We start from the raw sequence: 17,720 nt of genomic DNA on the forward strand, positions 1-17,720 counted from the left end.
AAGTAAAAACAGACTGAACACCTCTAACTTTTATTTTGGTACTTCCAGAGAGATAAATAGTTTGTGTCCCCCAAAACATCTAGATTTAACATTTGAATATAGCCCTATGTTTATACATTCAACATTTCTATTCATCCATTAGATCTCATTTTGGGTAATTATGTGTAACATTTAATATTTCGATCTAACTATTTAACATATTTCTAAGTTACTATTGTAAATGTGCTAAAAAGTGACTTCAGCATTCCCCCCTCCCTCCGATGACACGTGGAGTTGAGCGACCTTGAGGGGAGTAAGGAGGGTTGGGGGTGTAGTATGTTGCTGTGAGAGCAGAAAGCAGACCGACTTTCAGAGGTGGGTAGTAACGAGTTACATTTAGGGCCAATCCCAATCCCCCCCCTACTTTCTACCACTAGCCCTAAAAATGAAGCCACAGGCTTCATTTGTAGGCCCTTGTAATGTTCCCTAGGGATTGGGACACCACTTGCTACGTCACTGCGTGGTTTACGTTCGGGTACGTAAGCGACTGCGTAGTTACGTTTGCACATACGTCACACCATATCAGGAAGCCCAGAGCTAAAAGCTGTTTTAATTTCCACTGTAGCGCTGTTAATATGCCACTTTATAAAGTTTTAATATTTTTTCAGGCGTAAAAGTAACCGTTAAGATCCCCAACCTGGGCTCAGTTTATCCTAATAACGCCTGTTAAGAAATTTGATCCGAAGTTTTCAGGGATGAGAAGAGCCGCCGGCTCGGGAGCTGATTTATGATTCCGCGTTAAATTGACGCAGAGCCTACAGCGTACGGCCCGTAACATGTGCGTAGCAGGAAATGGGTTTGCTGGCTCGATGATGAGAGCTTTACAGGTGAACCTCCCGCCACGTGAACGGGAGGGCAAACCCTGGCCGTTTACTACGGTGGCCGACGAGGGGCAAACGCACTGCAACGGCCCCCCTGCAGGTTTGGAGAACTTCCGGTTGTAGTGACCGGTTATGAAGCGTTTTTCTTTTGAAGATGGTTTCTTGTTTTATATCGTTTTGTGCTTTGCATCGTTTCTCTATTTGCAGCGCGTTTGATGATGCTGCATTTGTCTTTGTTTTTTGCAGCACGTTTTTTCATTTGCACCACGTTCCTCTTTTTGTACCTCGTTTTGAGTTTGTGAATTTGAATCGTTTCTGTACGTTTCTGTGACACATTAGGCCGTTGCAGTGTGTTGGCCCTTGTCGGCCACCGTAATTTACTGCCCTCTCCCCTCACTTTAAATACAGGCCATGAAAAAAAGTTAAGGAAGAACTTTAACAGCTTCTGTTTTTGAAACACAGCAGCTGCTCCGAGTTTTCAGTAAATAGTGTAGGAGTGTTTGTCCACTGTAACCACATTTCAAAACCTAGATATGCATCACAAAATATGACTCTGACATCCATGCACATACACTTCTCAGACTTATTTCATTTTAGTCCAGTAAACTCCTCTTCTCATCGATCAAGGACCTTCCGTTCACAGAAATATGAATTAATTTCCTTGCCAGCATCTCCCTCTCTTTTTATTCTATTCTGGTGTTTGTTTTATTTCCGCATGCAGAATACTTCGTTGGAATTTGAAGGCGTGATTGACAACGTTTGTGCATCTGAAAAGGTTTTCTGATGAATAGCGGCGCGCTGAAAAGTGTGTAAGCAAACCTTGACACTCTTTTTTTGCTCTTGAATAACGCATGAACGCCGCTGCAGAAAACAGTCTCTGCATTTCTGCACAGACGCTAAACTGCCGCTGTGTTATGGACATTAGAAACTCATCTTTTTTATCTTCAGAATACATTTCATTGTCTGTTGCATCTGAGGTAAAGCTGCCTGATGTTTATTTGACCATGAAATTCCTGAAGGTTGCACGGATTTCAAATCTGCAAGGAGTCATTTTAAAAATAGTTTTTGTCCTTTGTTTTACTGAGAATTGAGAATAAAACTAAGCATTCTCAATGAGGTAGAAATTGTACCATCAGGAAGAATGTACTTTTCTCTCTTTCTTTTTTTCCATCGCGCCATAACAGCTACAAATATACAGAATGACGTTTCTCAAATGTGGGAACATTCGTTTTATTTGAAATGTTTTCATTGTGTACAGAAAGTCATGGTGGTTGTTGTTACAAACAAAACTCAACTGTGTGTGTGTGTGTGTGTGTGTGTGTGTGTGTGTGTGTGTGTGTGCGCGCGCGCGCGCGCGCGCGCGTGTGTGTGTGTGTGTGTGTGTGTGTGTGTGTGTGTGTGTGTGTGTGTGTGTGTGTGTGTGTGTGTGTGTGTGTGTGTGTGTGTGTGTGTGTGTGTGTTTTTGAATGTATTTAAAAAAACATTTTTCTAAATGTATGAATAGACTATGACGTGGATGTTTATACAAACCACGTCCACTGCCGTCCATCACTGACACCTGACGTTCTGATTTCTACGACGGAGTATTAAGGCCAAAATAAGACAAAAAAAATAATATGAGAATAAAGTCATAATATTACAAGAATAAAGTTGTAATATTTTGAGAATAAAGTCGTAATATTTTGAGAATAAAGTCGTAATATTACGAGAATAAAGTCGTAATATTACGAGAATAAAGTCGTAATATTAAATATATTATAAATAGGCTATATAAATATAACTTCACAAGATGCTCAATATTCCTCATTTTAACGCAGGGAGAAGAAGCTCTTCCTGTTAGAGTTCTCATCAATTATATTCTCATAATATTAAGATTTTATTCTCATAATATTACGACTTTATTCTCATAAATTACGACTTTATGCTCGTAATGTTACGACTTTATTCTCGTAATGTTACAACTTTATTCTCATAATTTTATGACTTTATTCTCGTAATGTTACGACTTTATTCTCATAATATTAAGACTTTATTTGCATAATATTATGACTTTATTTTCGTAATTTTACGACTTTATTCTCATAATATTACGACTTTATTCTCGTAATTTCACATTTTTTTTTTTTGTCTTAGTTTGGCCCTAATACTCCGTCGTAGATTTCAGTCATTTCCAATTTAGAAATAATTTCCAGTCTGGTAAAAAAAAAAAAATTAAGTGTAGAGACTGCTGCGATGTTTGCATCAGGCTCAGAGACCAAGAATTCCCCATTAATCTATAACTTTTGTGGGTTTTTTTCTCCTACTGATGTATATGTACATCTGATCCTGATTCAGCAGCTAATGGAAATGTTTCATACCACCTCAAGTTACTCTAAAGATGTGCAGATACATATTTGATGGAAATACTATATTGCTGCATAATTGTAACAAATGCCATTATTATCCATTATCATTGAAATACAGAGAGGAGCTATTTAATTCACTGATAACAAGTGCTGTTTTCTTGCAGAGATCAAAGGAAGCCAAGCTTCCTCACTTTCCTCACTTTTTCAGAATATAACTGTCACTTAATAAAAGACACATTTTTCAACGGTTTACGTAATCCTTCTGTCTTGAGGATTTGTCGTCTCCTTGTCTCTCTTAATTAATTATTCAGCGTTTTATGATGTGTTTAAACAGCGCCCCCATACGTGGTGAAAACATGGTACTGCACTCTATTGTCTGTGAGGAGGCCGAGCTGAGTTGGAAAAAAAAAGAATGATTAACCAATCAGGTGAGGCCGTTGTCACACTTCTGCTCCGCTGTGATTGGTCATTCATGTGCAATTACTGTTTTTACCGTGCAATACTTTTTCCCGGACTGTCTGTGCAATATTCCATCACATGTGTAACTATATGCTATTATCTGTAAATATGATCTCAGGTCTTCACTATTCAAATGCACCTTAACCTTTTTTATATTTTTATATTATTTATATTTCTTATATTCCTATATTTCTTATTGTTTGCACTATTGTTTCTTATTTGTCTTGCACTGGAGAGGTGATGCTGCTTTCAATCTTACTGTACCCAGGTACATTGACAATAAAGTATTCTATTCTATTCTATTCTACACTGAAAAAAAAAATGTATGTAAATATAACATATTTAAATCTGTGATATTAACAATTAAAAATGAAGTTTGTTGCTTTACGTGAATACATCTAAATTTGAACTTAATCTGCATTTGTTCAAAAAACAAGACATTGTGCATTTTCTCCATAACAAGCAGTATTTATGTAATCCCAGTAATCTTTTCATTTACACACAAACAACAAGCAATGATCTCGTTGTATTTACTTTTCCTTTAACAATTTTAATCTATTGGGCAGATTGACCAACGTTTAGATGAAACATGCTTTATTTGTTTAAGTAGAAACCACAGTAAAAAATATCTTGCTTGATCTACTTAAATACTAAAATTAAGGCGACTTTTTCGCATGAGATTTTTATGTAGATCAAGAAAGACTAGTCTTTGTATAAACTACTTAATTTTTAGTACGTACAAAATTCATTTGCAATTAAAGTGAACTTAATTTTGATAAATAAAGTAAACTTAACACAATTAAGTTGACTGTACTTGCAAAATGTATTATTTACTTACATAAAATTAAGTAGTTTATACAAAGACTAGTCTTTCTTGATCTACATAATAATCTCATGCAAAAAGTTGCCTTACTTTTTTTAAGTAGATCCAGCACAATATTTGTACCAGTGTATTCTATCTGTATTGTTTCAGTAGGAATATGTATGTACATCAACAAAAGACACTTGTTTGTTTTATCCGCCTAATCTCTAATGTCGTCCTTTCTGTCTGGTTCTCCTGCTCTTCACGCGCTGCGTGTCTCACACCGACTGATTGATCGGTAGCCGTCAGGGGTCGAGCGCGTGATTGACGGATAACATGCTGCCAGCAGACGGGTCTGGTTGAATAAGACCTCCCCTCCTCGGCCAATCACAGCCAAGCTGACCAGTCATGATCCAACACACCGGCAGACGGTCTGGCTGAAATCATCAGCTGATGTTTGACTGACTGCTCACTGATTAGCTTTGTTTCTCACTTACAGTGCAGTGCTTTCTCTGGGCCAAAGTGCTTAATATTTATCATAAAATAATTTGCCTAATGGATGAAAATATGCCAGAAATAGTGCCGTCATGTTCTGAATCTTTATCATTCAGAAGCTGATACAAGAAGTATCTATCTTTTATCTCAGTAGGTTCATTTTTCTGTTGGAACAAAACAGTTTTTTCTGTAATAGAAATGTTTGACTCTGCTGGTGTGGGTGTTTTCCTGCCGTGATAACAGCAGGCAAACCTAAAAAACCCTGGAGCGATCAGCAAAATTGTTCAGGAATTCAACTGCCGGGCGTGTAGATGAAGCTTTCTGTGTCATTCTGACATTATACCAAGCTTTAAAGCAATAATTTAGCACAAATAAAATGTCATACAAAATGAGCTCAGTGATATTTTAGGGAAAAATGCAACATTTCCAGTTGAATTCAGCCAAACCAGGTCATTCTGACCAGATTCTGCTTTTGCAATGTGCATGTTGATGTTGCACCTTTAGAACGAATCATAAGCGTTTTATATGGAGGGGATGTAAAGTATCGCAGCTAAGAAACAATTTTCTGAAGATGCAAGTGGCTTTAAAGAGAAGACTGCATAAATGAAGCAACATACATTATATAAAAAAACACCATTCTACATATAATATGTACTTTAATAGACATTTTCTATATTTTTATAGTGTCTGTGGTTCTTCTTCATCCACACAAAGAGTTGTGTTTTTGAAAGTACATGTGGCTGCGTTAGTTTACAAGGTCAGTGAATTATCCTCTCTTCACATCTGTGCATCAGTTCTAAGAATTACACCATTGATCAAGACTGGTTTAATGTTTTTTAATTATAGTTTTTTTTAAATAATCCTCATCTAAAATTAAATAAAAAAAAAACAAAAAAAACATTTGAATGGAAACCATTGTTTCTGAAATGATGATAAAAGTGAATCCTAAATCCTACTGTTTTCCTAATGTCCTGCAGCTGGAGATGTTTTAATGTCTCTGTAAAGCACTTTCAATCCCCTTATTGTGTAATTGTTCTACAGAAATAAAAGGCCTTGCCTCGTCTTGCCTCGTCTTGCCTTGCCTTGCTTTGCCTCGCCTTGCCTCGTCTTGCCTCACCTTGCCTTGCCTCACCTTGCCTCGTCTCGCCTTGGCTCGTCTTGCCTCGCCTTGCTTTGCCTCACCTTGCCTCGTCTTGCCTTGCCTTGCCTTGCTTTGCCTCACCTTGCCTTGCCTCACCTTGCCTCGTCTCGCCTTGCCTCGTCTTGCCTCGCCTTGCCTTGCTTTGCCTCACCTTGCCTCACCTTGCCTCGTCTCGCCTTGCCTCGCCTTGCCTTGCCTTGCTTTGCCTCGCCTTGCCTCGTCTTGCCTCGCCTTGCCTTGCTTTGCCTCACCTTGCCTCACCTTGGCCTCGTCTCGCCTTGCCTCGCCTTGCCTTGCCTTGCTTTGCCTCGCCTTGCCTCGTCTTGCCTCGCCTTGCTTTGCCTCGCCTTGTCTCGTCTTGCCTTGCCTTGCCTTGCTTTGCCTCGCCTTGCCTCGCCTTGCCTCGTCTTGCCTTGCCTTGCCTTGCTTTGCCTCGCCTTGCCTCGCCTTGCCTCGTCTTGCCTTGCCTCATCTTGCTTTGCCTTGCCTTGCCTTGCTTTGCCTCGCCTTGACTCGTCTTGCCTCACCTTGCCTCGCCTTGCCTTGCCTCGTCTTGTCTTGCCTTGCTTTGCCTCGTCTTGCCTCGTCTCGCCTTGTTTTGCCTCGCCTTGCCTTGCAAGTGAAAGAAGGTGCATCTTGCAATAAGTGTGCAGCACAATGACACGTGGACAAAAAGCTGTTATCAGATCTTAATGTCTGCTAAAACACTGATTCAGGTTTTTCAGCAGGTTCATGAGCGACGTGAGACAAGATATTTCATGATATGAAATTAGAAATGGTGCAAGAAATGGCCAGTTTCTCCACATCTGTATTGTTTCAAATGGCCAGTTTCTCCACATCTGTATTGTTTCAGTACAAATTTCACTGTGCATCAACAAAAGATACTTGTTTGTTTTTTTTTTTTTAAATATTTTTATCCCGGTTTTTTTCCCATTTTTTTACCACCCCGTGCTCCTACCTACTGACAGTCCTGTGCATTGCCATCCTCTACCAACCCCGGGAGGGCCCTGCACTGAGCTCAGGTCTCCTCCTTAACCTGAGGAGTGAGCAGGCCGCATCTTTTCACCAGACAGGGTGGGGTTTCTCCGGCCGAACGTAGCGCGTGGAAGGATCACGTTATTCCAGCCGGATCCCCCATCTGGCGCCCCGGCTGGCCAGAGGGGGCATGTATAGCCCAGGACTGTGTGCATGTTTTTGTGAGGGTAGCTCCGATTAGCTACCCAGGGGAACACGGGGAGAACATACAAACTCCACACAGAAAGATCCTTTCGCCAACCCCACCCATGGTGTGGGCACTGAAGTCATGGGGGAACTAACACGCACTTCAGCACCCACAGCGTCCCCCGGCGGGAATCGAACCCAGGACCTTCTTGCTGTGAGACCGCTGCACTACCAGCTGCGCCACCGTGCCCCCACTTGTTTGTTTTATCGGCCCACTCTCTACATGTCGTCCTTTCTGTCTTTAATGCTACACTTTCTACAAACTCAAAACTCCTGGATGGAACCGTTTGGGTGGTGAGTGCTGCACGGTCCTCCGTCTCCCTCCTCCTGTCTCCTGATGTTTATTAGTAGAAAGAATTAGGAAGTTTAAAAGACAGCAATCACATTCACACATTTGCAATTTTCAACGTAACAGCTAATAAGCTCTCCACGTGCTGCATTCCTTCCCACGGCTGTGAAAGCGCAGGCAGGAGCTCAGCAGTCACAGATTTATTTGTGAAGTTTGGCAAAGTATTATGGAAATAGCTTGCTCTGATCGGCGCGGTTAGAGCAACTTAGGCCCAGTCCAAATCCCCCCCTAGTCCTACTTTTCAGTCCTACCCCTAAATTTTGCACGTTCCCGTGAGGGTAGTGGTGTCCCAATTCCTCTTTGCATGTAGGGCTAGTGGACATAACGAGGGCTAGTGGACATAACGAGGGCTAGTGGACATAACGAGGGCTAGTGGACATATCGAGGGCTAGTGGACATAACAAGGGCTAGTGGATATAACGAGGGCTAGTGGACATAACGAGGGCTAGTGGACATAACGAGGGCTAGTGGACATAACGAGGGCTAGTGGACATAACGAGGGCTAGTGTGTATGAATCTAGCCCTTCACAGTGAGGGATTTCAGATGCTGACTCACCGACCGAGGGCCAGAAAAATTTCCCAGAAGCCTTGTCATTACCTGATGTGAGTCGCTACCCAATTTGAGTCACACATGCGCAGTCGCGTCCAACATCATCGGCCATCTTGGAAAGCAACATACGGCAACACCACTTGGACAAACTACAGTTACACACACTTGTTTTGATATACACTACTCACAATAAGTTAGGGATATTATTATTTACATGATTGCTTTTCCTATTTGGTCTGAATTTTAATGAAATAAGTAAAAGTTCCCTTTGATATTACTAATGATGAATGAGAAGAAACACCATTTTCATTAGTTTAATTAGTTTAATATTACCCCAAAAATGTAGACAATAAAAATAGTCTCTCACAATATCCCTAACTTATTGTGAGTAGTATATGTATATATATATATATATATATATATATATATATATATATATATATATATATATATATATATATATATATACATATATATATATATATATATATATACATATATATATATATATATATATATACATATGTGTATATATATATATGTGTGTTTAGATATGATCATATATAGAGAGAGATGCATAGATATGTTCTATTTTTGAAAAACGGGCTGTACTTCGTGGAGCTCTACTACTCATAAAGAATCACAGTAGAAAACAATGTGACATTCCTCAAGATGCAAAGTTAATAGCATTAGTGATTGTGTAGTAAGAAACACACCTGCTTGGCAGTATTTATGCCATACACCACAGCTTGCAGGTGAATGTCCCAGTCGTTGTGGTGCTCATTAACGTAGCGCCGGAGAGCACGTTTTATATTTTGATTTGTGCACTCATCCTGTACACTGACAATGTGAATTGCAGATTTATATACACTCTCTACTTCTCCACTGACTGACTGATTTCCTGCTGAAATGCACAGCGAAAAGTGGCGCATGCGCGGTAGCAACTCACATCGGGTAATGACAGTTTGTCCAAGTGGTGTTGCCGTATGTTGCTTTCCAAGATGGCCGATGATGTTGGACGCGACTGCGCATGTGTGACTCAAATCGGGTAGCGACTCACATCAGGTAATGACAAGGCTTTACGTCATCATTTGCAGACTGAATCAAACCAAAAAACATGGCGGACATTTGTTATTTTTTAGTGAATAAAATAAATATTTTGAGTTAGTTTCTGCATAAAAATGCGATTTGATTACATTTGTAGCGAGAAATATATATTTTACTTTCATAATATTCTCTCAGTGAATGTATATAATCACTCGCTTGGTCGTTGTTGCGTTGTATCTTCAGATCTCGCCAGCATAAAGGCTGATTTATGGTTCCGCGTTACACCAATGCAGAGCCTACGGCGTAGGTTACGCGGCGATGCCCGCCATACGGTACTACCGCGTAACATACGCCGTAGGCTCTGCGTCTATTTAACGCCGAACCAAAATCAGCTCCCGAGCCGGCGGCTTTTCTCATCCCCCGAAAACATCGGAGCAAATTTCTTAACAGGCGTTATTTGGATAAACTGAGCCCAGGTTGGGGATCTTAACGGTTACTTTTACGCCTGAAAAAATATTAAAACTTAATAAAGTGTCATATTAACAGCGCTACAGCGGAAATTAAAACAGCTTTTATCTCTGGGCTTCCTGATATGGTGTGACGTATGTGCAAACGTAACTACGCAGTCGCTTACGTACCCGAACGTAAACCACGCAGTGACGTAGCAAGTGGTGTCCCAATCCCTAGGGAACATTACAAGGACCCTACTCATTTTTAGGGCTAGTGGTAGAAAGTAGGGGGTGTATTGGGATCGGCCCGTGATGTGGCTGACAAAGTTTCCTTCCGCTGCTGATGCAGGATCACTGCCACATCTGCCTTGTGGAAAGTTACAACCACAGTGCTGTCGAGGAATTCTCGGCCTCCGGGCTCGACGCTCACATCAGGAGAGTCTCCAAACAGGATTCCTGCAACCAGTCTGGCATTTACTCATTTCTATTGGAGGCATTTTAAATCAGAATGTCAGGTGATAAACACCTCTTTAACTTCAAATGAAACGTGCTGGTGCTGGCGCTCGTCAGGTACATCCTCTTAAAAGGTCTCCAATCTCATTTGCTGATAGACTGCCGATGTCTTTCTCACAGAATATGACATTTATGTTTTCATTACCATGATCTTCAGTGCATCTTTATTCTTCGATAGCCTGCAGGGACAACATCCTCAGACATCACTGCTAGTGAGTGAGAAATGTGACTGTTTGGAGTGATTCCACTTTTACCTTGAACAACACATTCTGTGGACAGCACTTTTCTCACGTACTAGTGCCGACGGCCTGTGAAGGAGACCTGGGAAACTGCACTGCACCCAGAGGGAATGTGTTTGTCTTGGTATTTGGAACTGTAGGGTGGATAAGCGGAGATCTCGTGTAACTCCTCCCAGAGTAAATACTACGGTTCTGAGGAGGATTCAAGATAAGGCAGAGGGATTGGCATGTGGGGATCAGTGTACGAACAGCTAATGAATCATGTGTTGCTCGGTATCTTTTATGAGTCACTGGTACCAACGTGTTATTTTTAAACTTTTATTGGAATAAAATCACCAAATGGGTGATCAGCTGATCCTCACACAAGGAGCAAGCTATCTTTGAAGAAATGAGAGACAGGGAGGGGGATTAAATGGTTTTTCTTTGAGTAAAAAATAGGTATTTCATTTGCAAATGGATAATCGTGGGCAGTACTGGAGTTGAGGGGGGATGAGGGGGGATGGTATCCCTCCCTGAAATAAAAACGGTCCAAATCATCCCCCCTGTAAAACTGCCATCCCCCCTTTCCATCCCTTATGTCATTTCATCAATTAATGTGGTTTTACTGCTATTTTCAACATTTAGAGTCATCACCAGAAAAATAACTTATTTGACAATTTTCACCTGTTTCAAGTAAATTTTCACTTGAAATAAGTAGAAAAATCTGCCAGTGGGACAAGATTTATCTTCTTATTACAAGCAAAAAAATCTTGTTCCACTGGCAGATTTTTCTACTTATTTCAAGTGAAAATCTACTTGAAACAGGTGAAAATTGTTGTTTTTTACAGTGATGAGTCTTGTTTTAATGTAATGAGATTTATTTTACTAAAATGAGACATTTTAACTAGAAATAAGACAAATATTCTTGTTAAGAGTTTTTGTAGTGATCCATTTTACTTATCCTGTGAAGGACAGAGTCATATTGATAAGTTCAGAAAACTGTTTTTTATTGTTATGTTTTGATGTATTTGATGTAAGCCCAGTGGAATTTTTTTTTTTATCAGTATTACTGATGAGAACAACCACCCCTATATATATATATATATATATATAATATATATATATATTATATATATATATATATATATATATATTATATATATATATATATGTATGTATATGTATGTATATGTATGTATGTGTGTGTGTGGGGCAGAGTGGAGGAGCTGCAGCCACTCAGGCTGACGGGACACAGGTGTGGCCCGTCAGCCTCTCCACCCTGCCAGCCTTATAAGGGTCAGACTGAAGCTGAAGCTGGAGAGTGATGCTGTGCTTGTGCACGTGTGGGTGTTTGCTTCTGGCGAAATAAAAGGGTTCTGCACTAAACTCCGTGTCCTCTCTATTATGGCGTTATATTTATGTCATTAAAGGAGCGAGCGATAACACATGTGCACGCGCGCATATTTCTTTGCGCGAGGTGAATTATTTCGTGTCACGCGCGCGGATTTCAATAGCCCGCGCGCACTTGTTTGATGTTCGCGCACATATTCAGCAACCGCGAGTGGAGCAGAGGGAGGTGCAAGCGAGTAAAAAACGCTGCTTTGCGCGCGCTGGATTGCTCCTGCTCTCCCTCTCTCTCCCCCTGTGCTCTCGCAGATGGAGTTTTGCTCGCTCGAAGCAAAGAGTTTTGACAGTTTGGGGGCGGAGACCAAGGATGACCCCAGGCCCTCTTATGATTGGTCATTTTCCAGCCCCCCTCCCTCCCCCACATGACATCTATCACTTTCTCTTATCCATCCATCCATCCTGTCCGTCCATCCATCCATCCATCCATCCATCCGTCCGTCCGTCCGTCCGTCCGTCCGTCCATCCATCCATCCATCCATCCATCCATCCATCCATCTATATATATGTGTGTGTGTGTGTAAAGTTGGAATACAATATTTTTTACCTCTTTCCATGAAATGATTGACAATGTGATTTATTCTTGATAAAGATATATTCTAAAAATTGTATTGATCAATCTCATATATATATATATACACACACACAATTAAATTAATTAATAAATGCATAACTTATGTCCACTGAACACATTTATGAAGAAAACAAATCTAATACTCTAATTTAGGGATTTTCACAGAGACCCTGATGAAGAATTGGAGGTGATTTATTTTTGGGAAGGTGCATCCAACTCCTCAGTAATAACAATCGTATTATATGTACTACATATATTCCATTGTAATGGATGGATGGATGGATGGATGGATGGATAGATAGATAGATAGATAGATAGATAGATAGATAGATAGATAGATAGATAGATAGATAGATAGATAGATAGATAGATAGATAGAAAAGATAGATAGATAGATAGATAGATAGATAGATAGATAGATAGATAGAGAAAGTGATAGATGTCATGTGGGGGGGGGGGGTGGAGGGGGGGCTGGAAAATGACCAATCATAAGAGGGGCCGGGGGTCATCCTTGGTCTCCGCCCCCAACTGTCAAAACTCTTTGCTTCGAGCGAGCAAAACTCCATCTGCGAGAGCACAGGGGGAGAGAGAGGGAGAGCAGGAGCAATCCAGCGCGCGCAAAGCAGCGTTTTTTACTCGCTTGCACCTCCCTCTGCTCCCACTCGGTTGCTGAATATGTGCGCGAACATCAAACAAGTGCGCGCGGCTATTGAAATCCGCGCGCGTGACACGAAATAATTCACTCGCGCAAAGAAATATGCGCGCTGTGCACATGTGTTATCGCCTCGCTCCTTTAATGACATAAATATAACGCCATACTCTATCCTGTCGGTCGGGCCCCGTAGCACTCGCCGTGTTACTATATATATATATGTGTGTGTGTGTATATATTGTAGATTTGATTTTGGGGGTAGTGGAGAAGTCTCAGAAAGGTATGTATCAAAATATGTGACTTTAGGCGTCAAAGGTTAAATTCTGTTCAATACACATTTTAAGGTCTTTGCCACACATAAAAGACGTTTAATAAGAATTGGGATGGAGATATATTTGTAAACATTTAATGAAAAGTTTGTATACTTTTTAAATTAGTTTATCAAAGCCAATAAAAAAACCTTCTGAAGGTTCAGAGTTAAGTTTTTGGCTCAGTTAAAGATTATAATCACATTGCTTTTGGATGGAAACTCGTGGCCGTCGTCCCAGTCTGAGCTCTGGTCTCAGCTGGCGCACACAAAATCCTTCCTGCTCCTGCTTTCTTGCAGGAATTAGAAACCTTACACCTCCTATTTCTTAACTAGGGGATATATCTTTGTAGTGTTGATCATCAAATGATAGAAAAACAAATATTTTGCTTTTTCCTAATTTTTTAAAAATTGAAAGTCTTGCTTGGAGAGATTTAAATAGTTGTTTCCTCATTTGGTCCATAATCAAATTATTGTCTCTCCCCACGGGGACAAAACAACTTCCTGTCAAAGGTCATGGCAACACAACAGGGAGGGTGTGTGTGTGTGTGTGTGTGTGTGTGTGTGTGTGTGTGTGTGTGTGTGTGTGTGTGTGTGTGTGTGTGTGTGTGTGTGTGTGTGTGTAACTCGGGTTAAAATATATATCTCACAGTTGCAAATAGATTTTAAAACTTAACATAACAGTCGGGTTCACTCTCCCGTTGCCCCAGAAGCGAAGCAGGGTCACTTGAAGGTTCTTGGTGAAGTTTAGCCAGTACTGGAGTTGAGGGGGGATGGGGAGGGATAGCATCCCCCCCTGAAATAAAAACGGTCCAAATCATCCCCCCTGTAAATCTGCCATCCCTCCTTTCCATCCCTTATGTCATTTCATCAATGAATGTGGTTTTACTGCTATTTCAACATTTAGAGTCATCACCAGAAAAATAACACCAGAAAAATAACTTATTTGACAATTTTCACCTGTTTCAAGTAAATTTTCACTTGAAATAAGTAGGAAAATCTGCCATTGGGACAAGATTTATCTTCTTATTACAAACAAAAAAATCTGCTGCTATGTCATTCCTGCAGTATTTCTGCAGGTGTTTTGGTCAATGATATTATTTGTAATATATTATATTATTTGTAATCAGCACAAATTATCTGTCCCCATATGATAAAATCCACCATCCCCCCTGATTTTATTTTACAACTCGCGTAGCCTACTGAGAATAGCCCTCTGCTAAATTCAGAAGAATCCACCTTTGACCAAATATTTTGGGAGAGGAATTATTGGAATTGGTGCCAGATGTGGATATATAGCTATTAGCTTTAAACAAAGACCCTCCATACATTACTATGGGGGACATTTCCATCAATAATAAAAGTGATTTTATAAGTACTTGGAGAGCGCGAGGAATATTCAAAGTGCTTTGATAGTTGCTGAGTCGGCTAGAGCGGTTTTAATATTTATCACCTCTAACGAGAAAATGACAGTGGACAAATAAGCAGCTCAATTACAGATAGTTATTGATGGCATTTATCTCCAAAGGATTACAAAAACTTGGCCTCTTGTGGGTGGAAAGATCAATGACTGCTGTTACTTTACTTAATTTGTTAGCGGCTGACAGACGTCGTCCTGACTGTGGGAAGGTGTGAGGAAGATTGGAAGCTTTTTCATTATGAAAGTCAGATGGCTCGATGGTTAGGTTGCCTCAGGGATCAGCAGCCCGCGGCTCCAGTGCCGCATGCGGCTCTTTAGCACCGACCTAGTGGCTCCTGGAGCTTTTTCAAAAATGTTTTACCTTTTTTTTCGTTTTTTCTTCTTTTTTTCCCTTTTTTTCTTCTTTTTTTCTTTTTTTTAAATCTTTTTTTCTCTTTTTATTCCTTTTTTTTCTCTTTTTTTCTTTTTTTTCCCTGTTTTTCTTTTTTCTTTTTTTTCCCTTTTTTTCTCTTTTTTTCTTCCCTTCCTTTTTAATCTTGACATTTCGACTTTTTTCTCGACATTTCGACTTTTTTCTCAACATTTCAACTTTTTTCTCGAAGTGCATAATGGAAAAAAAAAATCTTCCCCAGTTATAACTAATATAGAAACACGCAGCATGTGTTGCCTTCATTCTAAAGCCTGAATTATGGTTCTGCATCAAACCAACGCAGAGCACACGCCGTCGCCGTGACGCCGTCGTGAACCCTTCGGACTTCTCCATCACTCCATTTCTCCGCGGTGCAGTTCCCCCCGTGACCGCTAATTCGCGATCTTTTCCTGAATGGTTCATCCGACTTTTTCCGGTCACAGTGAATCAAAGAGATAAGGACAACTATTGTGCAAAAAAACAAAACAAAAAAAAAATCACACATACACGAAAAAAAGAGCGCTGAAAGTTCACGACTGCTTCAAACCGGAAACCGGAAATGCGATGCTACCAAGCGAACCAATCACAGCCCTCTCGTCTGCGTTTGGTCTGCGTTGCCTCGACGCGTAGTTCCAATTTTTGGGAGGTGCAGGTCAGTGACGGCGTCGGTGACGGCGTGTGGTCTGCGTCGACGCGTACCACACGCCGTAGGCACAGCGTCGTTTTGACGCACCATAACTCCAGCTTAAAGGAGCTTGAGGCCGGATTGTGGCAGGATTTATGAAAAAAATCCGTATACATTTTAAGTTTTCTAGTAATAATGTCAGATGAAGCGTTCCAAACCCAAAAGAATGATTCCTCTAGTGTATCTCTCCTTTGCCTTGAACAGGCTGTGTGCTGCAAAATGTGCTGCAATTCAGTCCCGAATTTCCCGCGCTGGGCTGCGGATGTGACGTCACATGACGCTGCATGCACGTTCTCCCCGTTCTCCCGTGCCGGCTTCACTGTTGGCTGCAGTACCCCCAACGGCCGTCGTGGTGAAGGGTGGCGCTAGAGAGTCTCATTTCTTAAAAGGAGCCTCAAGCTCCTTTAAGGCTGATACAAGACTTTTCATTTTTTGCGGCTCCAGACATATTTGTTTTTTGTGTTTTTGGTCCAATATGGCTCTTTCAACATTTTGGGTTGCCGACCCCTGGGTTAGCTGGTAGGGGTCTTTCCACGTGGGGTTTGTATGTTCCTCTCCTGCGCTTCTGTCTGTTTTCACTCCTCCTCCAGTCCAGGAGCATGTGTCTTTGATTAATGGCTGATTCTTAATTGCTTATAGGAATATAGGTGTGGTTGTCCGTCCACATGTGCTCTGCAATGGACTCGTTAACTGTCCAGGTCCTGCCTCGTCCTAGAAAAGACCTAGGAAAGGCTCCAGCAGATCCCCGTGACAGCAAACTGGGAATAAGCATGAACGGATAATAATGGATGGATAATTACTGTTAATTGCCGTTGCACAGATATAGTCAAAACCAAACTTAACATTTCACCTCAGCTTCTTTCATAGAACCAAAATGTGCCCGGTGATTGTTATATTTTCATAACGATGAATTTTCTGTTCCTGTGAAAACATAATTAAAAGTCAAATTATGACCTTTTCTCAGCTGGCAATTAAGTTGTGCAAGTTGTGTTCTGGCATCTGATATCCAGGACACACCCGTAATCATTGTAAAACCGGGAATTTCCACGTCTGCACCACATTACCATTATTATAAAGAAAAGAAGACAACAACAGTTATGTGTGCTGTGGATTTGCCACGGTGACTCCACTACTGTCTTTAGCTTTGCAAGACAGATAACGATGTTTACAGCCTAGTTTACAAAACAGTTTGCATCTAATCTCCTTAACAACTGTGCAGAGGGTGATTTTATTTTAATTTTATCCTCTTTTTTTGTTCCACATCAGGTGAAATTGTATGAACTACAAATGTATGAATAATTATTTGGGGTGTGATGATACGCTTAACTCACGGGATGATGTGATACATGATACATATATGATACATATCGGGTTCACGAGAGCAAGATGAGAATATTTTCCTGCAGTAGCATCAAATGTACGACGGAGTATTAGGGCCAAACTAAGAAAAAAAAAAATAGAAATTACGAAAATAAAGTCGTAGAATTACCAGAAGAAAGTCATAATGTTGTGAGAATAAAGTCGTAATATATAATATAATATATAAATATAACTTCACAAGATATTCCTCATTTTAACACAGGGAGAAGATGCTCTTCCTGTTAGAGTTCTCATAAATTACCACTTTATTCTTGTAATATTACGACTTTATTCTCGTAATATTACGACTTTATTCTCGTAATATTACGACTTTATTCTCGTAATGTTACGACTTTATTCTCGTAATATTATGACTTTATTCTCATAATGTTACAACTTTATTCTCGTAATATTACGACTTTATTCTATTACGACTTTATTTTCGCAACATTATGACTTTA

This window comes from Cololabis saira, chromosome 7 (genome assembly GCF_033807715.1).
Source record: "Cololabis saira isolate AMF1-May2022 chromosome 7, fColSai1.1, whole genome shotgun sequence".
Taxonomy (NCBI): Eukaryota; Metazoa; Chordata; class Actinopteri; order Beloniformes; family Belonidae; genus Cololabis; species Cololabis saira.